Here is a 24,431-nt window from a genome sequence, read left to right as displayed (position 1 = left end):
TTTATATTTTTTGTACTTTTTATAGTTAAAAGGCTCCAAGTATCATATATAAGAAATACACTATTTCAATATTTTTCTCAACTCAGCTACAACTTAGTTCATATAATAATAGGGACAAAAGATGTTTAAAGTAACTTTATTTATGCTTATTTTACAGTTTTTATTCTATTTATTCAAAAGAAACCCAATTTTATGTTTTTTCTTTGAAATAAACTGATGACAATAGGATACAGGAAATGTTTGGAATATGCCAGTTAAACTATTTGCCACTGGCCAAAATACCACAACTATGCGACATATAAAATTAGCTGTAGTTTCACCATTCGGGGTCACAATCCTTAAAGTAAGACATAATTTTAATCTGTATTGTGTACAGATTCATAAAAGCTGAGAAGTTTTTATATATCGCATACAAGGTTTTGCTTAAGGGTGCTATAAACAGTTTCGTATAAAAAACTAGGGGTTATTCCCCGACTAAAAATAGACTTGGAGGGAAGCCCCTTTTTATCAACATAATTGGTAAAAAAGTATCATGTTTTTTATATTTGATTGTAAAAATAAGTTAATTAGCTTCAATTAGAACAGGTTGAATGATTTAAATAATTTTAAAAATTAGATTAAATACACATGTTTTAAGGGGAGACAAACTGTAAACATCCTGTTTTTTTGGCAGTGAAAAGTGCAAAACTTATTTGCACCCACTGTAGCTCTTTTCGGAGCAGGCGAACGTAGCCTGAAGCATAAATTTTTAGAAAGACCAGGTAAAAACCTATGAAATTCATACAGTTTTGAATATGAAAAATGTGCATGTATCATGTCTGCATGGGTGTGCACATGGCCTGATTTCATGTTTTTTATGCATAGATTAGACAATGTTTTCCCCATTTTCTCTGGATAAAACTTTTTGGTACTATTAAAAGTACAATTTATTTTTATTTCATTATAAACTAGAGAAAATTCTGATTCTAATGATATCTAGTTTTATACAAGTATCTTCATTAACATTAACACCACTAAGGGTCAATCATAGATGGTCCCTCAAAATATGACGTCATAGAAAAAAACTGTTGATTGCACCCTTAAAGGGACAAACATATAATATAGTGAGGTTTTCACATAGAAATGTGTTAGTGAATAGACTAAAACAATTCTGAAAAATATTGTATGGCATGTGTACATTAATTTTAAAGCATCAGTTTGGTATATTTAATGCAAATATTACAGATTTGTACATAGCAACCAGATATAAGAAAACCAGACTCTGTTCAAATTTTGAAGTTTTTCAGCTTATTGCGACGTCATGATACTTTTATTAATTCTCTCCTATATATGGAACCAAAAGTTGCACATGCAAAGGGTTGATTTTTTCTTCTTTGGCCTGTACTACTGATTAGTGTAACATGGATTTTTTTTCATTAATTTATATTTTTTGTACTTTTTATAGTTAAAAGGCTCCAAGTATCATATATAAGAAATACACTATTTCAATATTTTTCTCAACTCAGCTACAACTTAGTTCATATAATAATAGGGACAAAAGATGTTTAAAGTAACTTTATTTATGCTTATTTTACAGTTTTTATTCTATTTATTCAAAAGAAACCCAATTTTATGTTTTTTCTTTTGAAATAAACTGATGACAATAGGATACAGGAAATGTTTGGAATATGCCAGTTAAACTATTTGCCACTGGCCAAAATACCACAACTATGCGACATATAAAATTAGCTGTAGTTTCACCATTCGGGGTCACAATCCTTAAAGTAAGACATAATTTTAATCTGTATTGTGTACAGATTCATAAAAGCTGAGAAGTTTTTATATATCGCATACAAGGTTTTGCTTAAGGGTGCTATAAACAGTTTCGTATAAAAAACTAGGGGTTATTCCCCGACTAAAAATAGACTTGGAGGGAAGCCCCTTTTTATCAACATAATTGGTAAAAAAGTATCATGTTTTTTATATTTGATTGTAAAAATAAGTTAATTAGCTTCAATTAGAACAGGTTGAATGATTTAAATAATTTTTAAAAATTAGATTAAATACACATGTTTTAAGGGGAGACAAACTGTAAACATCCTGTTTTTTTGGCAGTGAAAAGTGCAAAACTTATTTGCACCCACTGTAGCTCTTTTCGGAGCAGGCGAACGTAGCCTGAAGCATAAATTTTTAGAAAGACCAGGTAAAAACCTATGAAATTCATACAGTTTTGAATATGAAAAATGTGCATGTATCATGTCTGCATGGGTGTGCACATGGCCTGATTTCATGTTTTTTATGCATAGATTAGACAATGTTTTCCCCATTTTCTCTGGATAAAACTTTTTGGTACTATTAAAAGTACAATTTATTTTTATTTCATTATAAACTAGAGAAATTCTGATTCTAATGATATCTAGTTTTATACAAGTATCTTCATTAACATTAACACCACTAAGGGTCAATCATAGATGGTCCCTCAAAATATGACGTCATAGAAAAAAACTGTTGATTGCACCCTTAAAGGGACAAACATATAATATAGTGAGGTTTTCACATAGAAATGTGTTAGTGAATAGACTAAAACAATTCTGAAAAATATTGTATGGCATGTGTACATTAATTTTAAAGCATCAGTTTGGTATATTTAATGCAAATATTACAGATTTGTACATAGCAACCAGATATAAGAAAACCAGACTCTGTTCAAATTTTGAAGTTTTTCAGCTTATTGCGACGTCATGATACTTTTATTAATTCTCTCCTATATATGGAACCAAAAGTTGCACATGCAAAGGGTTGATTTTTTCTTCTTTGGCCTGTACTACTGATTAGTGTAACATGGATTTTTTTTCATTAATTTATATTTTTTGTACTTTTTATAGTTAAAAGGCTCCAAGTATCATATATAAGAAATACACTATTTCAATATTTTTCTCAACTCAGCTACAACTTAGTTCATATAATAATAGGGACAAAAGATGTTTAAAGTAACTTTATTTATGCTTATTTTACAGTTTTTATTCTATTTATTCAAAAGAAACCCAATTTTATGTTTTTTCTTTTGAAATAAACTGATGACAATAGGATACAGGAAATGTTTGGAATATGCCAGTTAAACTATTTGCCACTGGCCAAAATACCACAACTATGCGACATATAAAATTAGCTGTAGTTTCACCATTCGGGGTCACAATCCTTAAAGTAAGACATAATTTTAATCTGTATTGTGTACAGATTCATAAAAGCTGAGAAGTTTTTATATATCGCATACAAGGTTTTGCTTAAGGGTGCTATAAACAGTTTCGTATAAAAAACTAGGGGTTATTCCCCGACTAAAAATAGACTTGGAGGGAAGCCCCTTTTTATCAACATAATTGGTAAAAAAGTATCATGTTTTTTATATTTGATTGTAAAAATAAGTTAATTAGCTTCAATTAGAACAGGTTGAATGATTTAAATAATTTTTAAAAATTAGATTAAATACACATGTTTTAAGGGGAGACAAACTGTAAACATCCTGTTTTTTTGGCAGTGAAAAGTGCAAAACTTATTTGCACCCACTGTAGCTCTTTTCGGAGCAGGCGAACGTAGCCTGAAGCATAAATTTTTAGAAAGACCAGGTAAAAACCTATGAAATTCATACAGTTTTGAATATGAAAAATGTGCATGTATCATGTCTGCATGGGTGTGCACATGGCCTGATTTCATGTTTTTTATGCATAGATTAGACAATGTTTTCCCCATTTTCTCTGGATAAAACTTTTTGGTACTATTAAAAGTACAATTTATTTTTATTTCATTATAAACTAGAGAAAATTCTGATTCTAATGATATCTAGTTTTATACAAGTATCTTCATTAACATTAACACCACTAAGGGTCAATCATAGATGGTCCCTCAAAATATGACGTCATAGAAAAAAACTGTTGATTGCACCCTTAAAGGGACAAACATATAATATAGTGAGGTTTTCACATAGAAATGTGTTAGTGAATAGACTAAAACAATTCTGAAAAATATTGTATGGCATGTGTACATTAATTTTAAAGCATCAGTTTGGTATATTTAATGCAAATATTACAGATTTGTACATAGCAACCAGATATAAGAAAACCAGACTCTGTTCAAATTTTGAAGTTTTTCAGCTTATTGCGACGTCATGATACTTTTATTAATTCTCTCCTATATATGGAACCAAAAGTTGCACATGCAAAGGGTTGATTTTTTCTTCTTTGGCCTGTACTACTGATTAGTGTAACATGGATTTTTTTTCATTAATTTATATTTTTTGTACTTTTTATAGTTAAAAGGCTCCAAGTATCATATATAAGAAATACACTATTTCAATATTTTTCTCAACTCAGCTACAACTTAGTTCATATAATAATAGGGACAAAAGATGTTTAAAGTAACTTTATTTATGCTTATTTTACAGTTTTTATTCTATTTATTCAAAAGAAACCCAATTTTATGTTTTTTCTTTTGAAATAAACTGATGACAATAGGATACAGGAAATGTTTGGAATATGCCAGTTAAACTATTTGCCACTGGCCAAAATACCACAACTATGCGACATATAAAATTAGCTGTAGTTTCACCATTCGGGGTCACAATCCTTAAAGTAAGACATAATTTTAATCTGTATTGTGTACAGATTCATAAAAGCTGAGAAGTTTTTATATATCGCATACAAGGTTTTGCTTAAGGGTGCTATAAACAGTTTCGTATAAAAAACTAGGGGTTATTCCCCGACTAAAAATAGACTTGGAGGGAAGCCCCTTTTTATCAACATAATTGGTAAAAAAGTATCATGTTTTTTATATTTGATTGTAAAAATAAGTTAATTAGCTTCAATTAGAACAGGTTGAATGATTTAAATAATTTTTAAAAATTAGATTAAATACACATGTTTTAAGGGGAGACAAACTGTAAACATCCTGTTTTTTTGGCAGTGAAAAGTGCAAAACTTATTTGCACCCACTGTAGCTCTTTTCGGAGCAGGCGAACGTAGCCTGAAGCATAAATTTTTAGAAAGACCAGGTAAAAACCTATGAAATTCATACAGTTTTGAATATGAAAAATGTGCATGTATCATGTCTGCATGGGTGTGCACATGGCCTGATTTCATGTTTTTTATGCATAGATTAGACAATGTTTTCCCCATTTTCTCTGGATAAAACTTTTTGGTACTATTAAAAGTACAATTTATTTTTATTTCATTATAAACTAGAGAAAATTCTGATTCTAATGATATCTAGTTTTATACAAGTATCTTCATTAACATTAACACCACTAAGGGTCAATCATAGATGGTCCCTCAAAATATGACGTCATAGAAAAAAACTGTTGATTGCACCCTTAAAGGGACAAACATATAATATAGTGAGGTTTTCACATAGAAATGTGTTAGTGAATAGACTAAAACAATTCTGAAAAATATTGTATGGCATGTGTACATTAATTTTAAAGCATCAGTTTGGTATATTTAATGCAAATATTACAGATTTGTACATAGCAACCAGATATAAGAAAACCAGACTCTGTTCAAATTTTGAAGTTTTTCAGCTTATTGCGACGTCATGATACTTTTATTAATTCTCTCCTATATATGGAACCAAAAGTTGCACATGCAAAGGGTTGATTTTTTCTTCTTTGGCCTGTACTACTGATTAGTGTAACATGGATTTTTTTTCATTAATTTATATTTTTTGTACTTTTTATAGTTAAAAGGCTCCAAGTATCATATATAAGAAATACACTATTTCAATATTTTTCTCAACTCAGCTACAACTTAGTTCATATAATAATAGGGACAAAAGATGTTTAAAGTAACTTTATTTATGCTTATTTTACAGTTTTTATTCTATTTATTCAAAAGAAACCCAATTTTATGTTTTTTCTTTTGAAATAAACTGATGACAATAGGATACAGGAAATGTTTGGAATATGCCAGTTAAACTATTTGCCACTGGCCAAAATACCACAACTATGCGACATATAAAATTAGCTGTAGTTTCACCATTCGGGGTCACAATCCTTAAAGTAAGACATAATTTTAATCTGTATTGTGTACAGATTCATAAAAGCTGAGAAGTTTTTATATATCGCATACAAGGTTTTGCTTAAGGGTGCTATAAACAGTTTCGTATAAAAAACTAGGGGTTATTCCCCGACTAAAAATAGACTTGGAGGGAAGCCCCTTTTTATCAACATAATTGGTAAAAAAGTATCATGTTTTTTATATTTGATTGTAAAAATAAGTTAATTAGCTTCAATTAGAACAGGTTGAATGATTTAAATAATTTTTAAAAATTAGATTAAATACACATGTTTTAAGGGGAGACAAACTGTAAACATCCTGTTTTTTTGGCAGTGAAAAGTGCAAAACTTATTTGCACCCACTGTAGCTCTTTTCGGAGCAGGCGAACGTAGCCTGAAGCATAAATTTTTAGAAAGACCAGGTAAAAACCTATGAAATTCATACAGTTTTGAATATGAAAAATGTGCATGTATCATGTCTGCATGGGTGTGCACATGGCCTGATTTCATGTTTTTTATGCATAGATTAGACAATGTTTTCCCCATTTTCTCTGGATAAAACTTTTTGGTACTATTAAAAGTACAATTTATTTTTATTTCATTATAAACTAGAGAAAATTCTGATTCTAATGATATCTAGTTTTATACAAGTATCTTCATTAACATTAACACCACTAAGGGTCAATCATAGATGGTCCCTCAAAATATGACGTCATAGAAAAAAACTGTTGATTGCACCCTTAAAGGGACAAACATATAATATAGTGAGGTTTTCACATAGAAATGTGTTAGTGAATAGACTAAAACAATTCTGAAAAATATTGTATGGCATGTGTACATTAATTTTAAAGCATCAGTTTGGTATATTTAATGCAAATATTACAGATTTGTACATAGCAACCAGATATAAGAAAACCAGACTCTGTTCAAATTTTGAAGTTTTTCAGCTTATTGCGACGTCATGATACTTTTATTAATTCTCTCCTATATATGGAACCAAAAGTTGCACATGCAAAGGGTTGATTTTTTCTTCTTTGGCCTGTACTACTGATTAGTGTAACATGGATTTTTTTTCATTAATTTATATTTTTTGTACTTTTTATAGTTAAAAGGCTCCAAGTATCATATATAAGAAATACACTATTTCAATATTTTTCTCAACTCAGCTACAACTTAGTTCATATAATAATAGGGACAAAAGATGTTTAAAGTAACTTTATTTATGCTTATTTTACAGTTTTTATTCTATTTATTCAAAAGAAACCCAATTTTATGTTTTTTCTTTTGAAATAAACTGATGACAATAGGATACAGGAAATGTTTGGAATATGCCAGTTAAACTATTTGCCACTGGCCAAAATACCACAACTATGCGACATATAAAATTAGCTGTAGTTTCACCATTCGGGGTCACAATCCTTAAAGTAAGACATAATTTTAATCTGTATTGTGTACAGATTCATAAAAGCTGAGAAGTTTTTATATATCGCATACAAGGTTTTGCTTAAGGGTGCTATAAACAGTTTCGTATAAAAAACTAGGGGTTATTCCCCGACTAAAAATAGACTTGGAGGGAAGCCCCTTTTTATCAACATAATTGGTAAAAAAGTATCATGTTTTTTATATTTGATTGTAAAAATAAGTTAATTAGCTTCAATTAGAACAGGTTGAATGATTTAAATAATTTTTAAAAATTAGATTAAATACACATGTTTTAAGGGGAGACAAACTGTAAACATCCTGTTTTTTTGGCAGTGAAAAGTGCAAAACTTATTTGCACCCACTGTAGCTCTTTTCGGAGCAGGCGAACGTAGCCTGAAGCATAAATTTTTAGAAAGACCAGGTAAAAACCTATGAAATTCATACAGTTTTGAATATGAAAAATGTGCATGTATCATGTCTGCATGGGTGTGCACATGGCCTGATTTCATGTTTTTTATGCATAGATTAGACAATGTTTTCCCCATTTTCTCTGGATAAAACTTTTTGGTACTATTAAAAGTACAATTTATTTTTATTTCATTATAAACTAGAGAAAATTCTGATTCTAATGATATCTAGTTTTATACAAGTATCTTCATTAACATTAACACCACTAAGGGTCAATCATAGATGGTCCCTCAAAATATGACGTCATAGAAAAAAACTGTTGATTGCACCCTTAAAGGGACAAACATATAATATAGTGAGGTTTTCACATAGAAATGTGTTAGTGAATAGACTAAAACAATTCTGAAAAATATTGTATGGCATGTGTACATTAATTTTAAAGCATCAGTTTGGTATATTTAATGCAAATATTACAGATTTGTACATAGCAACCAGATATAAGAAAACCAGACTCTGTTCAAATTTTGAAGTTTTTCAGCTTATTGCGACGTCATGATACTTTTATTAATTCTCTCCTATATATGGAACCAAAAGTTGCACATGCAAAGGGTTGATTTTTTCTTCTTTGGCCTGTACTACTGATTAGTGTAACATGGATTTTTTTTCATTAATTTATATTTTTTGTACTTTTTATAGTTAAAAGGCTCCAAGTATCATATATAAGAAATACACTATTTCAATATTTTTCTCAACTCAGCTACAACTTAGTTCATATAATAATAGGGACAAAAGATGTTTAAAGTAACTTTATTTATGCTTATTTTACAGTTTTTATTCTATTTATTCAAAAGAAACCCAATTTTATGTTTTTTCTTTTGAAATAAACTGATGACAATAGGATACAGGAAATGTTTGGAATATGCCAGTTAAACTATTTGCCACTGGCCAAAATACCACAACTATGCGACATATAAAATTAGCTGTAGTTTCACCATTCGGGGTCACAATCCTTAAAGTAAGACATAATTTTAATCTGTATTGTGTACAGATTCATAAAAGCTGAGAAGTTTTTATATATCGCATACAAGGTTTTGCTTAAGGGTGCTATAAACAGTTTCGTATAAAAAACTAGGGGTTATTCCCCGACTAAAAATAGACTTGGAGGGAAGCCCCTTTTTATCAACATAATTGGTAAAAAAGTATCATGTTTTTTATATTTGATTGTAAAAATAAGTTAATTAGCTTCAATTAGAACAGGTTGAATGATTTAAATAATTTTTAAAAATTAGATTAAATACACATGTTTTAAGGGGAGACAAACTGTAAACATCCTGTTTTTTTGGCAGTGAAAAGTGCAAAACTTATTTGCACCCACTGTAGCTCTTTTCGGAGCAGGCGAACGTAGCCTGAAGCATAAATTTTTAGAAAGACCAGGTAAAAACCTATGAAATTCATACAGTTTTGAATATGAAAAATGTGCATGTATCATGTCTGCATGGGTGTGCACATGGCCTGATTTCATGTTTTTTATGCATAGATTAGACAATGTTTTCCCCATTTTCTCTGGATAAAACTTTTTGGTACTATTAAAAGTACAATTTATTTTTATTTCATTATAAACTAGAGAAAATTCTGATTCTAATGATATCTAGTTTTATACAAGTATCTTCATTAACATTAACACCACTAAGGGTCAATCATAGATGGTCCCTCAAAATATGACGTCATAGAAAAAAACTGTTGATTGCACCCTTAAAGGGACAAACATATAATATAGTGAGGTTTTCACATAGAAATGTGTTAGTGAATAGACTAAAACAATTCTGAAAAATATTGTATGGCATGTGTACATTAATTTTAAAGCATCAGTTTGGTATATTTAATGCAAATATTACAGATTTGTACATAGCAACCAGATATAAGAAAACCAGACTCTGTTCAAATTTTGAAGTTTTTCAGCTTATTGCGACGTCATGATACTTTTATTAATTCTCTCCTATATATGGAACCAAAAGTTGCACATGCAAAGGGTTGATTTTTTCTTCTTTGGCCTGTACTACTGATTAGTGTAACATGGATTTTTTTTCATTAATTTATATTTTTTGTACTTTTTATAGTTAAAAGGCTCCAAGTATCATATATAAGAAATACACTATTTCAATATTTTTCTCAACTCAGCTACAACTTAGTTCATATAATAATAGGGACAAAAGATGTTTAAAGTAACTTTATTTATGCTTATTTTACAGTTTTTATTCTATTTATTCAAAAGAAACCCAATTTTATGTTTTTTCTTTTGAAATAAACTGATGACAATAGGATACAGGAAATGTTTGGAATATGCCAGTTAAACTATTTGCCACTGGCCAAAATACCACAACTATGCGACATATAAAATTAGCTGTAGTTTCACCATTCGGGGTCACAATCCTTAAAGTAAGACATAATTTTAATCTGTATTGTGTACAGATTCATAAAAGCTGAGAAGTTTTTATATATCGCATACAAGGTTTTGCTTAAGGGTGCTATAAACAGTTTCGTATAAAAAACTAGGGGTTATTCCCCGACTAAAAATAGACTTGGAGGGAAGCCCCTTTTTATCAACATAATTGGTAAAAAAGTATCATGTTTTTTATATTTGATTGTAAAAATAAGTTAATTAGCTTCAATTAGAACAGGTTGAATGATTTAAATAATTTTTAAAAATTAGATTAAATACACATGTTTTAAGGGGAGACAAACTGTAAACATCCTGTTTTTTTGGCAGTGAAAAGTGCAAAACTTATTTGCACCCACTGTAGCTCTTTTCGGAGCAGGCGAACGTAGCCTGAAGCATAAATTTTTAGAAAGACCAGGTAAAAACCTATGAAATTCATACAGTTTTGAATATGAAAAATGTGCATGTATCATGTCTGCATGGGTGTGCACATGGCCTGATTTCATGTTTTTTATGCATAGATTAGACAATGTTTTCCCCATTTTCTCTGGATAAAACTTTTTGGTACTATTAAAAGTACAATTTATTTTTATTTCATTATAAACTAGAGAAAATTCTGATTCTAATGATATCTAGTTTTATACAAGTATCTTCATTAACATTAACACCACTAAGGGTCAATCATAGATGGTCCCTCAAAATATGACGTCATAGAAAAAAACTGTTGATTGCACCCTTAAAGGGACAAACATATAATATAGTGAGGTTTTCACATAGAAATGTGTTAGTGAATAGACTAAAACAATTCTGAAAAATATTGTATGGCATGTGTACATTAATTTTAAAGCATCAGTTTGGTATATTTAATGCAAATATTACAGATTTGTACATAGCAACCAGATATAAGAAAACCAGACTCTGTTCAAATTTTGAAGTTTTTCAGCTTATTGCGACGTCATGATACTTTTATTAATTCTCTCCTATATATGGAACCAAAAGTTGCACATGCAAAGGGTTGATTTTTTCTTCTTTGGCCTGTACTACTGATTAGTGTAACATGGATTTTTTTTCATTAATTTATATTTTTTGTACTTTTTATAGTTAAAAGGCTCCAAGTATCATATATAAGAAATACACTATTTCAATATTTTTCTCAACTCAGCTACAACTTAGTTCATATAATAATAGGGACAAAAGATGTTTAAAGTAACTTTATTTATGCTTATTTTACAGTTTTTATTCTATTTATTCAAAAGAAACCCAATTTTATGTTTTTTCTTTTGAAATAAACTGATGACAATAGGATACAGGAAATGTTTGGAATATGCCAGTTAAACTATTTGCCACTGGCCAAAATACCACAACTATGCGACATATAAAATTAGCTGTAGTTTCACCATTCGGGGTCACAATCCTTAAAGTAAGACATAATTTTAATCTGTATTGTGTACAGATTCATAAAAGCTGAGAAGTTTTTATATATCGCATACAAGGTTTTGCTTAAGGGTGCTATAAACAGTTTCGTATAAAAAACTAGGGGTTATTCCCCGACTAAAAATAGACTTGGAGGGAAGCCCCTTTTTATCAACATAATTGGTAAAAAAGTATCATGTTTTTTATATTTGATTGTAAAAATAAGTTAATTAGCTTCAATTAGAACAGGTTGAATGATTTAAATAATTTTTAAAAATTAGATTAAATACACATGTTTTAAGGGGAGACAAACTGTAAACATCCTGTTTTTTTGGCAGTGAAAAGTGCAAAACTTATTTGCACCCACTGTAGCTCTTTTCGGAGCAGGCGAACGTAGCCTGAAGCATAAATTTTTAGAAAGACCAGGTAAAAACCTATGAAATTCATACAGTTTTGAATATGAAAAATGTGCATGTATCATGTCTGCATGGGTGTGCACATGGCCTGATTTCATGTTTTTTATGCATAGATTAGACAATGTTTTCCCCATTTTCTCTGGATAAAACTTTTTGGTACTATTAAAAGTACAATTTATTTTTATTTCATTATAAACTAGAGAAAATTCTGATTCTAATGATATCTAGTTTTATACAAGTATCTTCATTAACATTAACACCACTAAGGGTCAATCATAGATGGTCCCTCAAAATATGACGTCATAGAAAAAAACTGTTGATTGCACCCTTAAAGGGACAAACATATAATATAGTGAGGTTTTCACATAGAAATGTGTTAGTGAATAGACTAAAACAATTCTGAAAAATATTGTATGGCATGTGTACATTAATTTTAAAGCATCAGTTTGGTATATTTAATGCAAATATTACAGATTTGTACATAGCAACCAGATATAAGAAAACCAGACTCTGTTCAAATTTTGAAGTTTTTCAGCTTATTGCGACGTCATGATACTTTTATTAATTCTCTCCTATATATGGAACCAAAAGTTGCACATGCAAAGGGTTGATTTTTTCTTCTTTGGCCTGTACTACTGATTAGTGTAACATGGATTTTTTTTCATTAATTTATATTTTTTGTACTTTTTATAGTTAAAAGGCTCCAAGTATCATATACAAGAAATACACTATTTCAATATTTTTCTCAACTCAGCTACAACTTAGTTCATATAATAATAGGGACAAAAGATGTTTAAAGTAACTTTATTTATGCTTATTTTACAGTTTTTATTCTATTTATTCAAAAGAAACCCAATTTTATGTTTTTTCTTTTGAAATAAACTGATGACAATAGGATACAGGAAATGTTTGGAATATGCCAGTTAAACTATTTGCCACTGGCCAAAATACCACAACTATGCGACATATAAAATTAGCTGTAGTTTCACCATTCGGGGTCACAATCCTTAAAGTAAGACATAATTTTAATCTGTATTGTGTACAGATTCATAAAAGCTGAGAAGTTTTTATATATCGCATACAAGGTTTTGCTTAAGGGTGCTATAAACAGTTTCGTATAAAAAACTAGGGGTTATTCCCCGACTAAAAATAGACTTGGAGGGAAGCCCCTTTTTATCAACATAATTGGTAAAAAAGTATCATGTTTTTTATATTTGATTGTAAAAATAAGTTAATTAGCTTCAATTAGAACAGGTTGAATGATTTAAATAATTTTTAAAAATTAGATTAAATACACATGTTTTAAGGGGAGACAAACTGTAAACATCCTGTTTTTTTGGCAGTGAAAAGTGCAAAACTTATTTGCACCCACTGTAGCTCTTTTCGGAGCAGGCGAACGTAGCCTGAAGCATAAATTTTTAGAAAGACCAGGTAAAAACCTATGAAATTCATACAGTTTTGAATATGAAAAATGTGCATGTATCATGTCTGCATGGGTGTGCACATGGCCTGATTTCATGTTTTTTATGCATAGATTAGACAATGTTTTCCCCATTTTCTCTGGATAAAACTTTTTGGTACTATTAAAAGTACAATTTATTTTTATTTCATTATAAACTAGAGAAAATTCTGATTCTAATGATATCTAGTTTTATACAAGTATCTTCATTAACATTAACACCACTAAGGGTCAATCATAGATGGTCCCTCAAAATATGACGTCATAGAAAAAAACTGTTGATTGCACCCTTAAAGGGACAAACATATAATATAGTGAGGTTTTCACATAGAAATGTGTTAGTGAATAGACTAAAACAATTCTGAAAAATATTGTATGGCATGTGTACATTAATTTTAAAGCATCAGTTTGGTATATTTAATGCAAATATTACAGATTTGTACATAGCAACCAGATATAAGAAAACCAGACTCTGTTCAAATTTTGAAGTTTTTCAGCTTATTGCGACGTCATGATACTTTTATTAATTCTCTCCTATATATGGAACCAAAAGTTGCACATGCAAAGGGTTGATTTTTTCTTCTTTGGCCTGTACTACTGATTAGTGTAACATGGATTTTTTTTCATTAATTTATATTTTTTGTACTTTTTATAGTTAAAAGGCTCCAAGTATCATATATAAGAAATACACTATTTCAATATTTTTCTCAACTCAGCTACAACTTAGTTCATATAATAATAGGGACAAAAGATGTTTAAAGTAACTTTATTTATGCTTATTTTACAGTTTTTATTCTATTTATTCAAAAGAAACCCAATTTTATGTTTTTTCTTTTGAAATAAACTGATGACAATAGGATACAGGAAATGTTTGGAATATGCCAGTTAAACTATTTGCCACTGGCCAAAATACCACAACTATGCGACATATAAAATTAGCTGTAGTTTCACCATTCGGGGTCACAATCCTTAAAGTAAGACATAATTTTAATCTGTATTGTGTACAGATTCATAAAAGCTGAGAAGTTTTTATATATCGCATACAAGGTTTTGCTTAAGGGTGCTATAAACAGTTTCGTATAAAAAACTAGGGGTTATTCCCCGACTAAAAATAGACTTGGAGGGAAGCCCCTTTTTATCAACATAATTGGTAAAAAAGTATCATGTTTTTTATATTTGATTGTAAAAATAAGTTAATTAGCTTCAATTAGAACAGGTTGAATGATTTAAATAATTTTTAAAAATTAGATTAAATACACATGTTTTAAGGGGAGACAAACTGTAAACATCCTGTTTTTTTGGCAGTGAAAAGTGCAAAACTTATTTGCACCCACTGTAGCTCTTTTCGGAGCAGGCGAACGTAGCCTGAAGCATAAATTTTTAGAAAGACCAGGTAAAAACCTATGAAATTCATACAGTTTTGAATATGAAAAATGTGCATGTATCATGTCTGCATGGGTGTGCACATGGCCTGATTTCATGTTTTTTATGCATAGATTAGACAATGTTTTCCCCATTTTCTCTGGATAAAACTTTTTGGTACTATTAAAAGTACAATTTATTTTTATTTCATTATAAACTAGAGAAAATTCTGATTCTAATGATATCTAGTTTTATACAAGTATCTTCATTAACATTAACACCACTAAGGGTCAATCATAGATGGTCCCTCAAAATATGACGTCATAGAAAAAAACTGTTGATTGCACCCTTAAAGGGACAAACATATAATATAGTGAGGTTTTCACATAGAAATGTGTTAGTGAATAGACTAAAACAATTCTGAAAAATATTGTATGGCATGTGTACATTAATTTTAAAGCATCAGTTTGGTATATTTAATGCAAATATTACAGATTTGTACATAGCAACCAGATATAAGAAAACCAGACTCTGTTCAAATTTTGAAGTTTTTCAGCTTATTGCGACGTCATGATACTTTTATTAATTCTCTCCTATATATGGAACCAAAAGTTGCACATGCAAAGGGTTGATTTTTTCTTCTTTGGCCTGTACTACTGATTAGTGTAACATGGATTTTTTTTCATTAATTTATATTTTTTGTACTTTTTATAGTTAAAAGGCTCCAAGTATCATATATAAGAAATACACTATTTCAATATTTTTCTCAACTCAGCTACAACTTAGTTCATATAATAATAGGGACAAAAGATGTTTAAAGTAACTTTATTTATGCTTATTTTACAGTTTTTATTCTATTTATTCAAAAGAAACCCAATTTTATGTTTTTTCTTTTGAAATAAACTGATGACAATAGGATACAGGAAATGTTTGGAATATGCCAGTTAAACTATTTGCCACTGGCCAAAATACCACAACTATGCGACATATAAAATTAGCTGTAGTTTCACCATTCGGGGTCACAATCCTTAAAGTAAGACATAATTTTAATCTGTATTGTGTACAGATTCATAAAAGCTGAGAAGTTTTTATATATCGCATACAAGGTTTTGCTTAAGGGTGCTATAAACAGTTTCGTATAAAAAACTAGGGGTTATTCCCCGACTAAAAATAGACTTGGAGGGAAGCCCCTTTTTATCAACATAATTGGTAAAAAAGTATCATGTTTTTTATATTTGATTGTAAAAATAAGTTAATTAGCTTCAATTAGAACAGGTTGAATGATTTAAATAATTTTTAAAAATTAGATTAAATACACATGTTTTAAGGGGAGACAAACTGTAAACATCCTGTTTTTTTGGCAGTGAAAAGTGCAAAACTTATTTGCACCCACTGTAGCTCTTTTCGGAGCAGGCGAACGTAGCCTGAAGCATAAATTTTTAGAAAGACCAGGTAAAAACCTATGAAATTCATACAGTTTTGAATATGAAAAATGTGCATGTATCATGTCTGCATGGGTGTGCACATGGCCTGATTTCATGTTTTTTATGCATAGATTAGACAATGTTTTCCCCATTTTCTCTGGATAAAACTTTTTGGTACTATTAAAAGTACAATTTATTTTTATTTCATTATAAACTAGAGAAAATTCTGATTCTAATGATATCTAGTTTTATACAAGTATCTTCATTAACATTAACACCACTAAGGGTCAATCATAGATGGTCCCTCAAAATATGACGTCATAGAAAAAAACTGTTGATTGCACCCTAAGAAATACAGAAATAATCTTGTTATATACAATGAGTGGCATATTACAAAAGCGGTATCCATTAACCGGGACATTTTTTACCCCAAGATGGTACTCTGAATAAAATATTATGCAGCTCCTGATTGGATGATACAAAGTTGAAATTGCTCCAATAAAATTTAAGCAGCGATCACCCATGTAATACACAATGTTGAACAGGTGAGTCCGGACTGTGACCTGACATAACCCCGGACTAGTTTGAAGTTTACTATACCTGCGTGTATTGCATTACGACGACTAACTGTATGTACACTGTTTATTGTCGTAAAGTATATTGACGGGACCTTTGATCAAGCATGTAATACAGAAAACAATTATAAGATATTTATCCGACATTTAACGAAACAATTACATGTACTAGCCGAGTCCGGATGGTGACCTGAAGTAACCCCGGACTGGGTGTATTCGCAAACTATAGACATCGATAGAGATATAAAACTTCACAAATTATTTGATGAAACGAACTTTATCATTTTTATTCATTCATTTTTTTTGCTTACTAGATTATCGTCTGAAACATTAATAAAAGACATTTACCCGAGAATCAACAAAATAATACTAGGCGAGTCCGGACCGTGACCTTAAATAACCCCGGACTGGGAGTATACGGATTGTATATAAATATACCGAATTATTTGTTAAATTGAAAGATTTTTTTTTCCCCGTTTTGCTTTTTGCTTTTCCTTTATTCCTTTTTCTATTTCTTAAATTATTCGATAGTCATCGGCAAAATCAATAAACGACATTTAAGCAGCGATCACCCATGTAATACACAATGTTGAACAGGTGAGTCCGGACTGTGACCTGACATAACCCCGGACTAGTTTGAAGTTTACTATACCTGCGTGTATTGCATTACGACGACTAACTGTATGTACACTGTTTATTGTCGTAAAGTATATTGACGGGACCTTTGATCAAGCATGTAATACAGAAAACAATTATAAGATATTTATCCGACATTTAACGAAACAATTACATGTACTAGCCGAGTCCGGATGGTGACCTGAAGTAACCCCGGACTGGGTGTATTCGCAAACTATAGACATCGATAGAGATATAAAACTTCACAAATTATTTGATGAAACGAACTTTATCATTTTTATTCATTCATTTTTTTTGCTTACTAGATTATCGTCTGAAACATTAATAAAAGACATTTACCCGAGAATCAACAAAATAATACTAGGCGAGTCCGGACCGTGACCTTAAATAACCCCGGACTGGGAGTATACGGATTGTATATAAATATACCGAATTATTTGTTAAATTGAAAGATTTTTTTTTCCCCGTTTTGCTTTTTGCTTTTCCTTTATTCCTTTTTCTATTTCTTAAATTATTCGATAGTCATCGGCAAAATCAATAAACGACATTTAAGCAGCGATCACCCATGTAATACACAATGTTGAACAGGTGAGTCCGGACTGTGACCTGACATAACCCCGGACTAGTTTGAAGTTTACTATACCTGCGTGTATTGCATTACGACGACTAACTGTATGTACACTGTTTATTGTCGTAAAGTATATTGACGGGACCTTTGATCAAGCATGTAATACAGAAAACAATTATAAGATATTTATCCGACATTTAACGAAACAATTACATGTACTAGCCGAGTCCGGATGGTGACCTGAAGTAACCCCGGACTGGGTGTATTCGCAAACTATAGACATCGATAGAGATATAAAACTTCACAAATTATTTGATGAAACGAACTTTATCATTTTTATTCATTCATTTTTTTTGCTTACTAGATTATCGTCTGAAACATTAATAAAAGACATTTACCCGAGAATCAACAAAATAATACTAGGCGAGTCCGGACCGTGACCTTAAATAACCCCGGACTATATCTATATAGCCCAGGTGGTCGTGTGGTCTAGCGGGACGGCTGCAGTGCAGGCGATTTGGTGTCACGATATCACAGTAGCATGGGTTCGAATCCCGGCGAGGGAAGAAACAAAAATTTGCGAAAGCAAATTTACAGATCTAACATTGTTGGGTTGATGTTTAGACGAGTTGTATATATATATATTATATATTATATACATTATGTACACAGCCATGTATCACCATCATTGATGGCGATCCGATGGATACATCTGTTGTAGGGTTGTCACTGACTCAGACGTACTTATGTATATATATATCCGATGGATACATCTGTTGTAGGGTTGTCACTGACTCAGACGTACTTATGTATATATATACTAGATTAAAACTGACGTGGAAAGGTAACATATGGCCACCGAAAGCTCTTTTTTAGAGCCCAGGTGGTCGTGTGGTCTAGCGGGACGGCTGCAGTGCAGGCGATTTGGTGTCACGATATCACAGTAGCATGGGTTCGAATCCCGGCGAGGGAAGAACCAAAAATTTGCGAAAGCAAATTTACAGATCTAACATTGTTGGGTTGATGTTTAGACGAGTTATATATATATATATATACATAAGTACGTCTGAGTCAGTGACAACCCTACAACAGATGTATCCATCGGATCGCCATCAATGATGGTGATACATGGCTGTGTACATAATGTATATACAACTCGTCTAAACATCAACCCAACAATGTTAGATCTGTAAATTTGCTTTCGCAAATTTTTGGTTCTTCCCTCGCCGGGATTCGAACCCATGCTACTGTGATATCGTGACACCAAATCGCCTGCACTGCAGCCGTCCCGCTAGACCACACGACACTGATGGCGATCCGATGGATACATCTGTTGTAGGGTTGTCACTGACTCAGACGTACTTATGAATATAATTATTTTCTGTGACTGTATCTTACATTAATTTGTAGGATCCTTTACTATAGATAATTTAGCTGATCTGTAACAATAACATCTTCATGCCTTATATATCATGTACTGCAGTACGCCGCTAGATTAAAACTGACGTGGAAAGGTAACATATGGCCACCGAAAGCTCTTTTTTTGAGAGCCCAGGTGGTCGTGTGGTCTAGCGGGACGGCTGCAGTGCAGGCGATTTGGTGTCACGATATCACAGTAGCATGGGTTCGAATCCCGGCGAGGGAAGAACCAAAAATTTGCGAAAGCAAATTTACAGATCTAACATTGTTGGGTTGATGTTTAGACGAGTTGTATATACATTATGTACACAGCCATGTATCACCATCATTGATGGCGATCCGATGGATACATCTGTTGTAGGGTTGTCACTGACTCAGACGTACTTATGAATATAATTATTTTCTGTGACTGTATCTTACATTAATTTGTAGGATCCTTTACTATAGATAATTTAGCTGATCTGTAACAATAACATCTTCATGCCTTATATATCATGTACTGCAGTACGCCGCTAGATTAAAACTGACGTGGAAAGGTAACATATGGCCACCGAAAGCTCTTTTTTTGAGAGCCCAGGTGGTCGTGTGGTCTAGCGGGACGGCTGCAGTGCAGGCGATTTGGTGTCACGATATCACAGTAGCATGGGTTCGAATCCCGGCGAGGGAAGAACCAAAAATTTGCGAAAGCAAATTTACAGATCTAACATTGTTGGGTTGATGTTTAGACGAGTTGTATATACATTATGTACACAGCCATGTATCACCATCATTGATGGCGATCCGATGGATACATCTGTTGTAGGGTTGTCACTGACTCAGACGTACTTATGAATATAATTATTTTCTGTGACTGTATCTTACATTAATTTGTAGGATCCTTTACTATAGATAATTTAGCTGATCTGTAACAATAACATCTTCATGCCTTATATATCATGTACTGCAGTACGCCGCTAGATTAAAACTGACGTGGAAAGGTAACATATGGCCACCGAAAGCTCTTTTTTTGAGAGCCCAGGTGGTCGTGTGGTCTAGCGGGACGGCTGCAGTGCAGGCGATTTGGTGTCACGATATCACAGTAGCATGGGTTCGAATCCCGGCGAGGGAAGAACCAAAAATTTGCGAAAGCAAATTTACAGATCTAACATTGTTGGGTTGATGTTTAGACGAGTTGTATATACATTATGTACACAGCCATGTATCACCATCATTGATGGCGATCCGATGGATACATCTGTTGTAGGGTTGTCACTGACTCAGACGTACTTATGAATATAATTATTTTCTGTGACTGTATCTTACATTAATTTGTAGGATCCTTTACTATAGATAATTTAGCTGATCTGTAACAATAACATCTTCATGCCTTATATATCATGTACTGCAGTACGCCGCTAGATTAAAACTGACGTGGAAAGGTAACATATGGCCACCGAAAGCTCTTTTTTTGAGAGCCCAGGTGGTCGTGTGGTCTAGCGGGACGGCTGCAGTGCAGGCGATTTGGTGTCACGATATCACAGTAGCATGGGTTCGAATCCCGGCGAGGGAAGAACCAAAAATTTGCGAAAGCAAATTTACAGATCTAACATTGTTGGGTTGATGTTTAGACGAGTTGTATATACATTATGTACACAGCCATGTATCACCATCATTGATGGCGATCCGATGGATACATCTGTTGTAGGGTTGTCACTGACTCAGACGTACTTATGAATATAATTATTTTCTGTGACTGTATCTTACATTAATTTGTAGGATCCTTTACTATAGATAATTTAGCTGATCTGTAACAATAACATCTTCATGCCTTATATATCATGTACTGCAGTACGCCGCTAGATTAAAACTGACGTGGAAAGGTAACATATGGCCACCGAAAGCTCTTTTTTTGAGAGCCCAGGTGGTCGTGTGGTCTAGCGGGACGGCTGCAGTGCAGGCGATTTGGTGTCACGATATCACAGTAGCATGGGTTCGAATCCCGGCGAGGGAAGAACCAAAAATTTGCGAAAGCAAATTTACAGATCTAACATTGTTGGGTTGATGTTTAGACGAGTTGTATATATATATATATATATATAAAGTCATTTGTAAACATTTTTTTTTTATTTGGTCGGGTTGTTGTCTCTTTGACACATTCCCCATTTCCATTATCAATTTTATTGATACATCAAGGATTTATATAGTTAGACAACTATACAAATCCTTGTTGATACATATATATATATTTTTTTTAAGGTAGTTGCACAACTGTAAATTGAAGATTCAGAATCATTGCAAGTCTAACTTGCATGCTAGACTATACAAGAGTAAGAGCAAAATTTGATGATCTCATAATTAATATCATGTGTCACAGTTCTCCAAAAAATATCTTCCTTCCACCTAATAAAAAAAGAAAAGGTATTTATAAGAAAATTCACAGTTTTTACCCAGTCCGGGTCCGGCATTCAGTCCGGGTCCGGCGTTCAGTCCGGGTCCGGGTCCGGGTTTCATACCCAAGTCCGGGTCCGGAGTCCGGTCCGGTCCGGGTTTCAGTGCGTACCGCAAATTGAGTTTACCTAGCGACGCGGAGCGGAGATAGGTAAATGGATTTTTGCGACAGTAAAATCAAGTTTTGCGAAGGCCAAGCTTAAAATACAATACAGTTATCTCCATTCTAATGCCACATTTTAAAATAAATGTCATTTAATAAATATTTTGGCTTAAAAATGGCATAAATGAAAAAGTCCGCGAAACTGTTGCATTGTCTTTAGCATCTAAACAATGTGACGTCATGTGTTTACTTTGGATGTCAAACATGAATTACAAGTATTATTACTTTTTGTACGCTTTAGAATGGTTTCAATATAGACAAAGAAGATTTTGAGGCTCAAAATGTGAATATCTTGTTTATTTTTTGAGAAATTACATATCCCCCCCAAAAAAGGAATTCAAAATGGTGACTTTCTTAGTTACGGACTGGTAGAACGTGAAATCTAACCCCTCAAAATATCTATCAACGTCCAATGAAAATTATCGTTACAAACTAATTGCATTAGAATATACGTTTGTTCTCCTTAAATAAAGGCATCAGTAGTTTATCGGGTTTTAAACTAAAACCGGCGTAAACGCATCAACTAGAAGAGGGGAAAAACCAGTAACGCTGTAGTGCAACAAAAACAAACGCCAATACAACATAGATAGAAAAGAACTATTAAATAACATCTGCCAAATTCCTGACTTGATATAGGACAATTTAAGAAAAATGTTGTGTTGAACCGCGATTTATGGCTAACCAAATCTCCCGCTTACATGACAACTTTATAAATACCTCTAAAATGATAATATACGTGACGGGAATACAGTACAAATAAACATAAGAACACTGTGGGCAGAGAAATACATAAATACATAATAAAATAGTACATAACAACATGTAAACCCCAGAACAAAAACTAGACCAGAACAGAATTATAAAGTGTGCGTCACATGAATATATAAGCAACACACACAGTGACGTACTTTTGTGACGTTTATCTTACTACAGGTAAATTTCTTAAAGTAAAATATACAATTAAGTTTAAAAAGTTCCCAATGAGAGGTATTCTAAAAAAAATATACTTATCTTTTGTCGTAAAGCATCATTTACTATGTTTGCTATAATCAGATTCAATTAGAAATTTAAATTGCGTTACTTTATCTTATAGGTTTCATTGTCCTTCCAGTAATGCTACAATTCATCATTTTCGGGAATGCAGACCTGAGTGGTTGAATAGAAAAAAAAGTTCAAAACCAATGCCTAAACTATGTGGCAATTCAAAATTCCCATGTTTTGAGTTTTGTACACGCCGTTCAAATCTACTTGCAAATGTGGCATTCATCATAGAAAAAAACGTACAAGCAGTCAAAAATCATTTACGGCATAACATAAACCATGATTAACTATGTCCAAAATTATCGGAACCTCATCTGTTTTGGCTCTTGCATGCAAGTATCATAAACATCAGGAGTGCATTTTCATATATGAAAAAAGTGACAGATAAACTTGAAGACACAATTTATTAGATAAATTAAGAGTACCTACATATAAAACGATTTCACGTAAGAGCGTCTTCGGAACTATTTTTTTTTTGATAAAACATTTTTTTTTTCAAGACAGTTAGGAAATAACTGGGTGTCTGCAGCCTCAAATTCTAAATTGTATCAGGGATGCTTATGAGACAATTACAGACAGTTAAGCAAAATAACAAAAACCATGCATGCACTACAAAGGAGTAAGTTCGGTAAGGGCCATATTTGGCCCCAATTATAAAGTTTATAGTTGCATGACAATACATGCTTTAAGTTGCCTTAAAGACATGTTAGAAAGTTAAACAGAACAGTTTTTGTCAAAGTTTAATTTCTAACACGTTGATTTTTACATCCATAAAAGGTCAATTTAAGGGATTTCGGTGAAATTTGACAAAATCAGCTAGATTTCAACCAAAGAAAGGACCAGGAAACATAGAGCGCAGGCGTCGACAAGCTTAAAATTCAAATAAGACATGTGAAACGTCTTCACAAACATTATTTTAAAAGATCTTTGTTGTCGACGTATGCGCTCTATGTTTCCTGTCCAATAATCTATGGTAATTTTCTTATTTTCATGTTAAAAATCAACATGAGAACAACTTGTGACGTCATAATGAAACGCAGAAACGTAAAATTTTCAACAAAATGGTTTATATCCTAGCTAGTCAATGTATTAGCTATAATTTCTCGTGATGTTGGTCGATAAATCCGTGTTTGAAATTTACGCTAAAAAAGGGGGCCATTTTAGGACCTTATCGAACATACTCCTTTCAGTCTTTCATACATACAAATACGAATAATAAGCTGTTGTAGTCAAGGTAGG

General features: G+C 32.0%; 1 protein-coding gene across 1 annotated transcript in view; it reads left to right on the top strand.

Annotated features, from left to right (window-relative positions):
- LOC134706645 (sepiapterin reductase-like) overlaps nt 1-24,431 on the top strand; it is a 345,856-nt gene that overhangs the window by 95,931 nt on the left and 225,494 nt on the right. The window lies entirely within an intron of this gene.

Source organism: Mytilus trossulus, chromosome 2, assembly GCF_036588685.1.
Source record: "Mytilus trossulus isolate FHL-02 chromosome 2, PNRI_Mtr1.1.1.hap1, whole genome shotgun sequence".
NCBI classification, from domain to species: domain Eukaryota; kingdom Metazoa; phylum Mollusca; class Bivalvia; order Mytilida; family Mytilidae; genus Mytilus; species Mytilus trossulus.
Note: the sequence above shows the minus strand (reverse complement) of the source record. Positions and strands in the feature narration are given on the sequence as shown.